At 40.5% G+C, this 14,148-nt stretch overlaps 1 protein-coding gene across 1 annotated transcript in view; it reads right to left on the bottom strand.

Annotated features, from left to right (window-relative positions):
* KDM4C (lysine demethylase 4C) overlaps positions 1-14,148 on the bottom strand; it is a 330,384-nt gene that overhangs the window by 134,075 nt on the left and 182,161 nt on the right. The gene's annotated exons all lie outside the window — the stretch shown is intronic.

Here is a 14,148-nt window from a genome sequence, read left to right as displayed (position 1 = left end):
AGGAAAGCATTGCTGACAGGAGATGTTAAGTGTCTTTTTCAGAATTGTGTTCTTACACACTGCTCTGATTAATGATGAGGTCTGTGATTCTTTTCATTCAAGTGAACAATGAGAAGGCATGTAGGTGTCAATTAGAATAATTAAAATAGAGTGGGAAGAAAAATGTGGGAAGTTGTTGGATAGATCTCTCAGATAACAAAAAAGGTCTCCAGCATACAGTTCTTTTCTAATGGTGTACTTCAGAAAAATTGTTTCTTTCAGAAGAAGATTCCACCAACAGAAAAGCATCTAATGAAGTACATTAGGCTGATTCATCACATTCATTCAGCTCATGACTGAATTCATCCACTTTACAAAAAGAGCAGAGGCTTTATGGGTGCCCTCCTGTGATAAATTGTCATGCATTGCTACAAACTCACTATAGAACTGACAGCATTTTTATCAACATTAAACAAAATATAAACTTTTTCCTACAAGCAAGCCAAATGCAGCAAAAATAAATTAATATATCCTGTACGTGAATTTTATTCCATTTTCTATATTTTCTCAAGAAAACACATCAATTCAATAAGCATATGCCAATAATCCAGGTAGGACAAATGTAAAACATCTACAAAAGAGCCTGTCACCAATTCAATGTTGTGCAGAAGTGCTTTAGGGCAAATAAGATGCAGAAGAATAGAAGTAAAGAAATAGCTCAACACAAGGAAGAGACAAAAATATAAAATGTCAACATCACATTTATAGCTTTTTGAGTTATTTGGTTTTAAAGTTAGTAGCTTAACTAAGCTTTTAGTTAAAATTACTCTGTCCAATCATACTTTTTATATAGGTTGCAAATTTCCAGAGCTATACAATAAATTCTTCTCAAGTCTATACCTCTAGTTCCTTTCAAATATATTATTTATTCCCTTTGTTATGAAGGGGAAATTAATTAATGCAAGATGGTATTTCTTTCCAAAATTAATATTGTTTTTTTATTGTGATATTCAGAACTCTCACCACCCCTGACCACTAATTTTAATAACAATTGGTTCTTCACACAGTCATGGAAACATTTTACAGATAATAACTAGATCTAGTAATAACCAATAAACAATAACTGAACTGGATGAGAATGTACTTGCAGCCAAACACCACTTACGATCAATATACCACTTGCCTACTACATGGACTCAAGGAGCACTCTTTTCTGCTTATGGCAGAAGGCAATGGTGAATTAGAAAGAGGCTTTTAAGCATGTACTCAAAAAATATTATCTCCCGACTCTCAGGGCTAGCTACAGCTTCAGACAAAACCCAAAAGCTTTCAGAGAATTCCGTCTTGTTGGCCGATGAGACTTCTGATTCTTCCCAGGCTTCTGAGGAAAGGAGGCAGACTATCTCTGCCCTTGTCTCCTGACTCCTCTGGATGATCTGTGTATCTCCAGGACTTCCTGTCTTGGCAGGAGACTGTCAGATGTAGGCAGGATGTTTTGCGATGTGCAGTCTCAGAACAATGTCATGTGGAAGCATTTAGAGCCTGTTGCTGGTAAACTCGCAACAGTGGAGTTTCCAGGCAAACAATAAGGCAGTAAGCAATGGCAGCAGGCAACAGCAGGCACAAATGCAATGTCAGAGCATGGCAGAGCACTCCTAATTCTTCCAAGAAGGTTGAAGTATTCACTCCAAAACCCAGTCTATTATGCTCCTCCTCAATCAAAAATCTAGTTCCAGAGTCAATTCTAGGACAACAGCTCTACTTCTCTCATGCAGTGGTCCAGTACATATTGGTTCTGCTCTTGATGAGATCAATATTTATATCTTAATTACATATAAAGTCCAAAAATTCAATTCCCTTTTGTGTGATCTTTACAAATGCTTTCCAGACCAAGGGAGTGAAAAGAATGCAGGTGCCAGGAATAAAGCTGGCAGGACTCTTATGTTTTGTTACTTTCAAGAGCTTTGTATTTATTTTTAAATCGCAATCCAAATGAAGCCAGGGTCGAGGCTTCATATGCAGATGTGCCAGACTGCATCTTCCACAACCTTCAAAAAAATTAACACTATTATTTTAATAACTTTATTTTCATTTTATGTTATGTTTAGAGCTACTAATTCGACTAGGTGCAAACCCTCATTTGAGTCTGATCTGTAACACATCTAAAGATGCATTCTGACTCCTTTGAGGTATAACGGACTTCTCAATGCTCCTGCAAATTACACCCTGCCACTTCTCTTTCTTCTCCACCATAAAAAGATCAGAAGTACAGCCAGGAAATTCAAAATACCCATCTTCCTTTCAGAGAGTATCTAATCCAGTACGTCTTAGAGCAATGTTAAACTACAGTATACAAAACTAAGAATAAAGAGGATGGATGCTCTTAAGGTATGCAATATTTGTCTGATCCTCTGAATGGCTTGTGAATTTCAGTAATCTTCAAGAATTTCCTAGGGAACTTCAAGCTTAATTTATCACCTGTTGAGGGCCTCAGTATCAACATTCACCTAACCATGCACCAAAACCATTAAGAAAAAAAGAAAAAAGTGATATTAAAATACAATTATACAAAGTACATGACTCTCATTACAGAACATAATAACGTTGCCTCCACCAACTTCCTCACAATTTGGAACATGCCATCTTCAGAGTAAATATTCTATAGCAGTAGAATATAGTAAACCAGTCTCGTTTTGTGTGCTTTTTTCCAAGATACACCAATGCCACTCCAAGGAAGAATTTCCAGGTCAGTTTTGATGAACAGCCACTTAACGCAACACTATGAACCCACAACACCCCATGGTACATACCATTATTCAGTCAAACCTGTTTTGACATAAATTGGCCTCACACTAAAAGGAGCTGTCAATGGCCCAAGACAGACAATCTGAAAGACCCAGGTCAGCCAATGCAGCAATATGAAACACAATGTGGAGAGCTTGCCTCTTTTTTTTTTGTGGAACACATGAAATGGATCTAGGCAATATATCTTGAATGTCTTTGTCTGCTGTAACCTGGATCAAATCACTCACACTTTCTCACAGTTCATTGCCAGTAAGTGCATGAACAGGATTCTGCGTAGGTGTGTAGCAGAACTCCCTGGTGAGAACTCTGACACACCATTTGCTTTTTTTCAGCTTGTCAGCATGGAACTGACATTCCAAATTAAGAATTAATCAATACAAAAGTGAATAATATATTTCAGATATGCTTTGGTAAAGAAATATCAAATCAGCTTAACTAAAGAACAGGATATATCTTGCTGTCAAAAAGAATAAAAGAAAATAAAGGAGTTGAACACACTAGCCATGATAGGGAAATACATTTGCAGCTCAACTGAGAGCGCTGCTTGACTGCAAATTCTCATGTACAACACATAGGCACACTGACAAATACTCCAAGAACCATGTTTAAAGTCTCCGGTTTATCTGGTTTTGTTGTTTAATCTCTATCCCAATCATGGCACTCTAAGTTAGATATAGTAATTATTCTCACAACAACTAACCATATCAAAAATTGAGGCCATCACTCCAGCTACAAAATTAGACTTGTCTTTAGCAGAACCCCTTCTCAAAAAGCACAAGTTGAAGTGTAAATGTTAGGCTTAATCTGAAATGCCCAAACTACTTAGAGGAATTCGAAGTTGCCTTATGAAACAGAATAGCAATTACCTGTTTGTAACTTAAATCATCCATATCTTAGAGTCAAGTTCACCCTTTTCCTGAGCCTACTAATCTCTGGAGAACTTCAGTAGATCAAACACAAAGCTCAGAGGAAAATTAAACTAAGAGGTATGTGCTCGTGTCCTACTTACAAAGTGAAGCTAGGAGAAGAATCATCCAGCACACCTTTTCAGGATATAATAAAATTCTGTAACTATAAAAATGCAGCAGAGGGTTCAACTGCAAAAAAAATGACCACATGAAGCCTCTACTATGTTGAATGTGACAAGTCTGACATTAAATAAAAATCAAAATAACCTACACTGAAATAAATCAGTTTTATATTTTAAAAGACTGGCTATGCAATACCTTGCACTGTGTAAAAATTCAATTAAACTCAATTGAAAAAAATAAAAACCAGGACACCATGCAAGAAAAAGACTTGTACTTGGACCAGTGGAATCATCTATGCAGATGCAACCCCAATAACTTACAGATAACTCTGTTATAAAGGGGTTTGAGTCTAAGTTTGGGCTGAGGTATGAGGCTGATTTAAAGGTTATTGAATAATTTATTAATATATACAACGAGAATTTCCCCCCAAACTTATATACAACTAACCCACACAAAATTCTTTGATACAGTTGGTAAAACTATTTTACAGAATGTCTACATGCAGCCAAATTAAGCAACTTGGTAGAGGCTTTAGAAATGTTCTGATCAGAGAGCCTCCCAACATAAACTGCCGCTGCTAAAGTTAATGAAATTCCTTAGCAACCTGAATCAGGACAGTTTGAACACTCACTAGTTGGGAGTCTCAATATCCGTGTTGCCAAAATATATAGTGAGATCCACGTGATTGATTTCACGTGGGGCTGATAGCTCAATACAAATTGGGGCATGCTGTCTGAGAAGGTTCTACGGGCATGACCGGGCTGGTACAGTGGGCTGGAGCGGCAGCTGGCCAGGAACACGTTGTTCGACCTTCCACTGGATCGATGCGAGGTGTCATGGAAGGAAGAAGCACGTAAAGCCAACAAAGGTAGCAGCCCCAGGCAGCAGGCAGGCGGGGAGAGGTGAGCGGAGAGAGTGGCAAGAGCATCTTGTTTACCTGGATTGCCCTATTTATCGGATGTGGGCCGAGATTAATGGTCCTTTGCCCACAATACCACTCAACAGGCTTCTGGCAGTTGGCCAAAACACACCAAATGAGGAAGGGTCCACAGGTCTATTTCCCCTAAATACAGGGAGAGCACGGGCCTTACACCCGGTGGGTCATAAGCTAAGCACGCGGGCTTACACAACCACTCACACAACGTGTTACACATTACATGTTACTCGGACCCTGGGCAGGCCAGACTTTGCGGCACCAGGCCTATTGTGCTCCTTTTGTCTGTTTTAATGTGTTTACCTCCCGTTTGGGCAAAAAAACATGTCCAGGCAAGGCAAGGCAGGAATAAGCCTATTTGGGCCTATGAGCCCTCCACAACAAACTTCAGTTTCAAATCTGACCCTACTTTCGCAACTGCATGGCAAGCTTCACATCACCTTTGTGTACTCAGTAAGAGTCATATAGGCCTTCTAAGACTTGTTTTACTAACAAGGAGGCACTACTCAAAGGAAACAAATGTGGAATTATGGTTCAAAGTTTCAAGTGTCCCCTTATGACAGAAAAAGAGTTAAAAATAACCAAGATGACCTTACCTTTAAACAACATAAAAGGAGCTTCATGATCAATTAATGTTGTCTAGGACAGATCAAAACTTGGACATTCTATTTGTGAAGAAAGGCCTGTTGTAAAGCAGAGCTCTTTCAATTTCACCTAACAATGACCATCCTCTGAAAATCTTCCCGATGATGGAGCTATATTTTGTATGTAAATCAGGGCACAGTTCTTCTAATCTACAATTCAGTGCTCCATGTATCGTCCGATTAGCAAACACCTAAATCTGAAAAACACACAGAGGACAGATGCAAGTGGTCTGTACTTTTGAATCTCAGGGAAGAACTGAGGGAGTTACTGCCCACAGCTGTTGCAAAAAAAGCTAAATTTATCCCAGCACAAAGGGGAACAGAGAGTGTCTGTATCAGCTGGGTGGATCAGCTGGTTGTATAAATGCTTCTCCTTGGCTCAATCAGAAGATTGCAAGTATCTTCCTGAGCCAGTCAGATTAGAGTATGGGAACTTTGTATAAGGCTCAGTCCAACACAAGGCTATACAAACTAACAAAATTAACCTTAAAGAGAGCAACAAATCTGAGTGTGTACTCCTTCTCGGCAAATGGTGACACCCAGCATTATGATTGTACGCATATATAAACCAGTAATGTGAATTACTGACACACTGTGATCCAACTATATACTGCAACTGCTACCTCATGCTTGTATTGTGCTTTCAGTACATTGCTGTATCGCTCCGTTAATAAAAAATCTTAGGTAACATCAAATATCTTCCAGTAAATCTGATAATAAATACTTCTCATGTTGGATATCTAAAGAATCCAGCCAGAGAGTACTGGACTCCAGGACAAGGAACACAGAATTCAGTTATTTAATAGAATCACAGAATCATAGAATCAACCAGGTTGGAAGAGACCCCCAAGATCATCCAGTCCAACCTAGCACCCAGCCCTAACCAGTCAACTAGACCATGGCACCAAGTGCCTCAGCCAGGCTTTTCCTGAACACCTCCAGGGACAGTGCCTCCACCACCTCCCTGGGCAGCCCATTCCAATGCCAATCACTCTCTCTGGCAAGAGCTTCCTCCTAACATCCAGGCTATACTTCCCCCAGCACAACTTGAGACTGTGTCCCCTTCTTCTATTGCTGGTTGTCTGGCAGAAGAGACCAACCCCTACCTGGCTACAACCTCCCTTCAGGGAGTTGTAGACAGCAATGAGGTCACCCCTGAGCCTCCCCTTCTCCCGGCTAAACAACCCCAGCTCCCTCAGCCTCTCCTCATAGGGTTTGTGTTCCAGGCCCTTCACCAGCTTTGTTGCCCTTCTCTGGACATGTTCCAGCACCTCAACATCTCTCTTGAATTGAGGGGCCCAGAACTGGACACAGCACTCAAGGTGTGGCCTGACCAGTGCTGAGTATAGGGAAAGAATAACCTCCCTTGTCCTACTGGCCACACTGTTCCTGATGCAGGCCAGGATGCCATTGGCTCTCTTGGCCACCTGGGCACACTGCTGCCTCATCTTCAGCCTACTATCCACCAGTACCCCCAGGTCCCTTTCTTCCCTGCTGCTTTCCAGCCACTCTGTCCCCAGCCTATAGTGCTGCTTGGGGTTGTTGTGGCCAAAGTGCAGAACCCTGCACTTGGCCTTGTTAAATCTCATCCCACTGGCCTCCTCCCACCTATGCAGATTGTCCAGGTCCCTCTGCAGGACTCTCCTACCTTTCAACAGATCAACACCTGCTCCTAGCTTGGTGTCATCTGCAAACTTACTGATGCTGGACTCAATCCCCTCATCCAGATCATCAATAAAGATATTGAACAGGACTGGGCCCAGCACTGATCCTTGGGGAACACCACTAGTGACAGCTGCCAACTGGATGTGGCACCATTCACCACCACTCTCTGGGCTCTGCCATCCAGACAGTTCTTGACCCAGCACAGAGTGAATCTGTCCAAACCATGAGCTGCCAGCTTGGCTAGGAGCTTCTTGTGGCAGACAGTGTCAAAGGCTTTGCTGAAGTCCAGGTAGACTACATCCACAGCCTTCCCCACATTTACCAGGCAGGTAACCTGATCACAAAAGGAGATCAGGTTGGTCAGGCAGGACCTGCCCTTCCTAAACCCATGCTGGCTGGGCCTGATCCCTTGGCCATCCTGTAGGTGCTTTGTGATGGCACTCAAGATTACCTGTTCCATGACCTTGCCTGGCACTGAGGTCAGGCTGACAGGTCTGCAGTTTTCTGTCTCCTCCTCACGGCCCTTCTTGGTACTTACTGGTACTTACATTGCATTTACAAGTAAAAAGACTGACTTGAGTTCAGCTTTGGCATTAGACATCAGAATTTAAAGCAGACAGTAAGATACAAACCGTCAAAGTTGCTGCTTGTATATTTAAATGAAATTTCAAGACCCTCTACTGTATAGATTTTGACAACATACCCTACTTGGATTCAAATATCTTATGAATACAACATTTAAACACATCACTGATTTTGGTGTGCTTTGAAAATAACTATGCAGGTGGCCTTTACACAATGACAGTGTCATTTCTGCCTTTTACAGTCTCCCAAGGAGAGCTTACCATACCAGCCTGTTGGTATGCATTTCTTCTAATAGTCTTATATGAATGAAGCCTGTTGCATAACAAATTTAATGTCTGCCACGTTTCTGGCTGCAACTGTACCAGTTTAAAATGCATCAATGCTAGGAGAAAAAAAAAAGGTATTCACAGGATGATGTAATGCAGGTTATTGCTTTGCATTTAAAAATACTTCCTTACTTCCACCCCTGATGGTAGCCACAAATCTCAATTCTCCTTGGACCACCAGGGCATTTTTACTTTTAATCATTTTATACCCAAATATGAAAACATGTGTATTAATTTTTCCACTATGAATATTAAACATTATTTATTAATACAAAACTTTCACCGTGTCGTGTTAATTTCATTTGGATTCTCGGTCGATGGCAAGTATTTACACAAAGGGTAACACAGAATTAAACAGTCTAAGGCAGTCAGAACTTGGAAAATATGAAAGCCAAAAGAGGAAAATACTAAGTATGTGCAACAGGCAGTACTGGCTTTGGTCACAAGATGGACCAAATGCACTTGCTGAGTAAGTCCAAACTAGCCAAGACTTATACAAATTAGCCCAAAGTCATTCACAAGAGACTCACAGATATCCTGAGGGAATTTTTCCTGTACAAAGACACTTGCAAAAAACATGATTGTAATCCTGAGAGTAAAAATACAATATAATTCCAAAGGTGGAGGAAAGCAGAGGAAAATTGGCTCTGTAGCTACACCACCGCAGACATGTGGCCACCACACTGTGTTGTGCTGCGGTCGGGAACTCAATTCTTGGGCCGCTAATGGGGGGAAGCCAATAACAAATCCCTCTGAGGGAAATTGCCCTTGAAGAGTCACCAAAGGAATAATTGTGCACTTTTTCAAATCACTCCCCTATTAACTACTTTTTGAGAATCAAACCTGTCAAATAGGCACTTAGCATCAAGAATTTGGCTAATCAATTTCAAGTGTTGTGCTTCATGTAAGTCACACATATATTCCCAAAAAGGCAGTAAGGCACTTTCTTTTTTGGGTTGCACAGGACACCTAAGACTGTTGTGCTGCTTCCCTTTCAGGGAAGGCTTACTGGAGCCAACCCCATTGTTTTGTTTGCTCCCCCAACTCACTCCTTGACTCTGCAAGGGAGGAGGAGCAGCTGTGGCTAGTGGCCAAACTGTTTTAGCTGAGTTTGTGCCCTTCCACCACATGCCACACCTGGCCTGTTGAGCAGTTTTACGCATCAAAACTGGGGATGACTTGTACCCTAATCTGCTCAGTGCAAGCTCTCACTTCCCTGTAGTACATGGTAGCTAACACAGGCCACACAACCATTACATTAACATTGTTACAGAACCATATAACTATAACAGGGTCCTATAGAGCAGTGTTGCTCTGAGTTCTATATAATGTATAGCAGAATCTTATAAGGCAATGCTGCCCTGAGTCCAGTTTTGTCCCACGCTGCTAAGTCTCTGAAGGCAGTCATCATCTTGGCTGTCCATCAGCACTGGGTCTCTGAAGAGAAGACATCATCCATTGTCTACTCCTATGATGGTCCTGTGTCTCTCTGCACGACTGGTCCTGTCACAGGGCAGCAGCTAGTAGCAAGGCACAAACAGGTGCAGCTAACCTTGGCACCTTGGCTGCACCAAGCGGCTCAGCAAGCAACCAGCTCTGTCTGAAGCCTGGGGAGCAAAACCCAAATAATAGGCAGGTCCCAGCGAAGCAGCTAACTGCAGGGTGCAAATGGGTGTGACTTATAATTCATAATGATGCTAAATACTTTGTTTCCTAAGGATATGGGGCAAGTGCTCTTCACAAACACCTGGTCAGCCAATTAATTACTTTAAATAAATGCAAAATGGTTGTCATAAGCCTTACTGTAAAATACAATAATTCAGCCATAGTGGTAATGATATTAAAAGGTGATTTACAATACCAAACCACCTACTGATTCCCGGTATCGTATTTGTTCCTGAAAAGAGTATTTATATAGAATTAATCTCTGTATTGTAATTTTGCATACCCTGGTTCTCACTAATGCAATTATTTATATACATTTCTATCTCTTTACATAGTTGAGCAAAATGAAACAATTCATTAAAACAAACTGTGTTAACAAAAAGGAAGTAACAGGCCACAGTCACTTTTGATACAAAGGAAATTTCTATTACGAAGTATTTATTAACAGTTATTGTGCTGCTTTCCAAGTGGGTAAGTAAATAAAATAAATGTTTTCACAAACATCATTAGTTTAACAGTTTCTGGCAAACTTGCTCCAACAATCAACACTATTGCTTTGAATGGGTTTTGCTTACTAAGTTATACTCAGATACTCAGGCAGAAAACATTTGGGCCATTTGCAGAATGGGCTGTTGCCAGTGTTTGCTGATTTAACCCAGCAGATGGGAAAAGCCATAGATGCTAATACAGTACAATTTGCTTTTGCCAATCTCAACAATGATTTTGCTGCTTGGGGTTATGTTCCACTGATGTTTCCTGGCTTCGAACAGCAGCATTCTCTGCTATGAAGAGCATAGCAGCATCTGTTATTTTTCAGGTAGTTGAGCACAATCTCAGCCCTGGGAGGCATTATCTATAGATACTAATGTCCTAGAGGAAATAATAACAAAGGAAGAAATAACAATAATAATAATAATAATAATAATAATAATAATAATAATAATAATAATAATAATAATAATAATAATGTTATTATTAACTCAGGGGATAAAAAATTTCAAAATATTACTCTTCCTGCAGTATAGCAGCAAACTCAGTTTCAGAAACCATCCTTTTCCAGTAAGGAAAGCCATATTTTAATGAAAAAAATATGCATATGTAATTTTTATTATTTCTTGTACTGTACAAGCTATTTTATTTCTTCTGTGGTACCATACATAACACTTAACATTTCAGTTCTCAAAAAACAACAACAACAAAAAAAAAACATAACAATGGCTACCCTGAATCAAAGCTCTAAAGGCTAAGCCCAAAAAGAGCTCCTTGATTAAATTCTTTAGCTCACAAAAGAAACTAGTGGGGTGCTCTATTAAAGTCAGAAAAATTCAAAGTTTGAAAAATATTTTTAAAGAAAATTTGACAGAAATAAAATGCATTCAGGTGCTGGGATGCACAGATTATTTCTTGATCACATCATTAGAGTCCCATAATGAAATTCACATTTGTTTTGTGAGTTAACTGCATGTTGCAATTGTCCACTGTAATGAGTACCTGTATGGGGAGAGAACTGTGATAGAAAACCGCTACTATGCGAAGTGTAACTTGCACTTTCACTGTGATTCAAGTCTATTACTGTATCACTCTGCTGAATCAAAATTCTGTGTAATCTCAAGCAACTCAAAGTATGAAAATTTTGTTCCGGAGCACTCCAAATTCTTTTCTTCTCCCTCACCCCCACAAGTTTGAACGGGGAGGAGAAGAAGGCGCAAAAAATTGTTTTCCTCCTCCCTGCCCTGTAGGCTTGAATAGCAAAAGGCACCTTTCCACACGTATACTGACACGTGTGGATGCCCACACTGGCAATCAGGCTGGTGGCTGGCTGAGTTTTCGTGCCCAGTATAAAATGGCAAATGGACACTTTGTCTAGAAAAGCTTAGAGAAAGGGAGAAAGTGTGAGGTGGTTCCCACCTTGAACGAGTTCCTGCCTGAAAGAGTTTCCGCCTTGACAGAGCTCCCGACAGGACAGGTTGCTGCTGTGACAGAATTCCCATTCTGGACCGTCCCCACTTTTGGATGGCTCCTAACTTTTTACACAGATCTGTTTTACACTATCCCTGCCTTTGGATGGTTCTCTCCACTTCTGCACAATTCTGTGCAAATTTGCAAGCTTGGCAAGTCTTAGGGTCCACTTGAGAGAGCTTCCAGTGGCACCCAGACCCTGCTACTCTCAGATCACACAGCAGAAAACTTTCTGGCTGTTATTCCAAACTGGGGAGACCCTAGAAATTTGGCTCTTCTCTGCCACTGCTGAGGCAGCGCCGCTTCTACAAGTCCCAGTCTCGTGGAAGCCATGTCTTGAGACATTTCTGACTTTGGCAGCTTTTCCACTCACCTTGGGCTTCTGCTGTGTGGATCCAGACTATTGGATATTGCTTACAGTGTCCGAAGGCACTCAAGCTGCAGAGAAATCTAGCAAGGGATCACTGCCAATACCTATTTCACTTTCATGAGTAAAACCTGCTGTTCCCTTAATTCTCTTCTCAGCCTGATTGATAGTGGGGTAAAGCTGTGTTTATAGCTTAGCCTTTTCCATTTCCTGACTTCCTACATCTCTAAATTTGTCCATAACATACTTTGGAGAATTCCCAGTTTAATTAGAATCTGTAAATAAACCTAAACTCATTTCATACATAGTTTGGGGGCAGAGTTTTCAGGAAAATAAGATAATTCTATTTTTACAGTTCCTGACTCAGCCACATTAATTTCCTGCCTCCACAACAATTTATTAAGCCCTCTAGATGTGGAATAGCTAAAAGGAACCTGGTCAGTGTGTTTTAACTAGAATAGGTGGCAGGATGCTCCTGAGTAATGATCAGTTTGGCAAAAAACTGCTTTCTGATTTGGTGTCAGGCACAAATAAGAAGTGAGCAGAGAAAACCTACACTGTGATTAAGAACAGGCTGCAGATAGGAGCCCTATCCTTTAAAAGAGGGCACAGAAGGGAAAAAAATAACCAGGATTTTTAATGCACAGCAGAACAAAACACTGAACCCACTGTTTTTAGGATGAATTTGAAATTTTGAAAGGTTCTAACAAGTTTAAGGAAAGTAAGAAGAGAAGGGCTTCAAAGGTTATTTGTGATTAGTAGTGCAGAAATTACAAGAGGAGAAATAAACACATAGGTAATATAATGCATAAGCAATGTATGTAGAGAATAAAAAAACGTTCCTCAACTCAAACTCGCAGTCTCAAATCCTATGTGATACCCATTCACATATAGATCATTTATTATGGACTATGGAAATAGACCTCATTCAAGTGATGATCACCACATATGCCAAGGACAGTAATGATCAAGAGATCTGGTTTTGCATTGATCTCTGATTGAAGTGAGTTGAGAAAAATGTATTACAAAGGTGGTTGCTCCCATGACAAAACCCAAACGAACAGGGGGAAAAAAAGCAAGCAATGGGCCTTAAACATTTGCAGCCACCATAGTCCTTCTTGGAGACTAGAGACATCCAGCACTGTGACAGTGAGCATGTTGTTAGACACCAGTAAAGAAATTCACATTTATGTTATGACTGTATTATATGTTGCAATTAGTACACTCTCCTAAACATGGTTTGTGATTTGAGTGTACACATCAAAATCCTATGTAACTTGTACTGAGTTCAAATAAGTAAATTATCTATTATGCACTGAATTTTCCCATAGGCAAAATATCTAAAAGAACCCTGTCAGACTATAGCGGAACACAGATTTTTCCTGTAACACATGGCAAAGTAACACAAAAACACTTGATTTACACTGTTATACTGATGATTAACTTTGAAACAGCTCAGGTCTCATGGTGTAGATAATCCCTTTATGCATACACACCCTTTAAAAACAGTTTTATGTGGCACTGACAATTCTTTTAATTACCGTTTTTGTTTGCTTCCTAATTCTTGCAACAAAATCATTCTCTGCTCCAAACAGTGGACTGTAAAAGCACCCAATAAATGCAAGAGGTTAAAAGTAATCTTTGATCCATTCGACTCTCTAAGTAGCTACACATTTTTTTGTGTGATAGAAAGAAAATTTGAGCCCTAACAGTTATTCTTGCTGCCTAAGCCAAAGCACAAAAAACCAAATTCTTACTGATGTTAAAAAACATGAACTACCTACTGACTCCAGAATTACAGATACTCATCATGTCCCCAATGCAAGCTTAAAGGTGACCCACTTGCCAAGTAATTGTATTTAAAATGTGGACATGATACCACTAGAAGGGGACATATTCTTATATATGAAAGAACTTCCAATATGAAACATGCAGAACATAGTTATGAGGAGAGGCTGAGGGAGCTGGGGTTGTTTAGCCTAGAGAAGAGGAGGCTCAGGGGTGACCTCACTGCTGTCTACAACTACCTAAGGGGAGGTTGTGGCCAGGTGGGGGTTGGTCTCTTCTCCCAGGCAACCAGCAGCGGAACAAGGGGACACAGTCTTAAGTTGTGCCAGGGAAGACATAGGCTGAATTTTAGGAAGTTCTTGACAGAGTGATTTCCCATTGGAATGGGCTGCCCAGGTTG

This window comes from Pogoniulus pusillus, chromosome Z (genome assembly GCF_015220805.1).
Source record: "Pogoniulus pusillus isolate bPogPus1 chromosome Z, bPogPus1.pri, whole genome shotgun sequence".
Taxonomy (NCBI): domain Eukaryota; kingdom Metazoa; phylum Chordata; class Aves; order Piciformes; family Lybiidae; genus Pogoniulus; species Pogoniulus pusillus.
This window is presented reverse-complemented; position numbering and strand designations above follow the sequence as displayed.